We start from the raw sequence: 992 nt of genomic DNA, 5'->3' as shown, positions 1-992 counted from the left end.
GACGGGGAGGGAAATGGGAGGCGGGGAGGAGGCGGAAATCTTTTTTTTTTTCAATAAAAAAATTATATTAAAAAAAAGTAACCATTGGAATACAAATATAAAGTCTTCTAACAATGAAAAAGAAACAAGCATCAAGTTTAAGATAGAAATAAAGAATATTAAATTAAAAAAAAAGAGTTTAAATCTTAAGATAAAACATTCATATTTTATTAAAAGCTTAGATCACTGAGGTAAATTAAGTATGTTTTGGCCTTATTATGCTTCTTAAGATAACAATGACCTTGGATATTATGAAAAAAATGACTGTAGCTTCAACTTTTCTGAATATTTTATCTCTGGATTCCAAGTGGACCCTGATTTCCCTTGGCCCAATGATTATGGTAGCCAAAGTATTTAAGATCTGTTTTTTTTATTGATTTTTTATTGAGCTCTTCACTTAGCTCTGCTCTCCTCCCTGCCTCCCCAACCCCCTTCGACCTTTCCCCAAAGTCTCCATGCTCCCAATTTACTCAGAAGATCTTGTCTTTTACTACTACCCATTTAGATTGTATCTATGTATAGCTCTCTTAGGGTCCTCATTGTTGTCTAGGTTCTCTGGGATTGTGATTTTTGGGCTGTTTTTCTTTGCTTTATGTTTAAAAACCAAATATAGGTCAGTATATGTGATAATTATCTTTCGAGTCTGGGTTATCTCACTCAAAATGATATTTTCTAACTCCATCTATTTGCCTGAAAAATTCAAGATGTCATTTATTTTTCCTGCTGTAATACTCCATTGTATAAATGTACCACATTTTCTTTATCCATTCTTTGGTCAAAGGTCATTTAGGTTGTTTCCAGATTATGGCTATGACAAACAATGATGCTGTGAACATAGTTGAGCACATGTCTTTGTGGCATGATTCAGCACTCTTTGGATATATACTCAAAGGTGGTATTACTGGGTCTTGAGGAAGGTTGTTTCCTAATTTTCTGAGAAATCACCACACTGA

This window comes from Alexandromys fortis, unplaced genomic scaffold (assembly GCF_014885135.2).
Source record: "Alexandromys fortis isolate MF-2015 unplaced genomic scaffold, M_Fortis_MF-2015_v1.1 scaffold_0, whole genome shotgun sequence".
Taxonomy (NCBI): Eukaryota; Metazoa; Chordata; class Mammalia; order Rodentia; family Cricetidae; genus Alexandromys; species Alexandromys fortis.
This window is presented reverse-complemented; position numbering follows the sequence as displayed.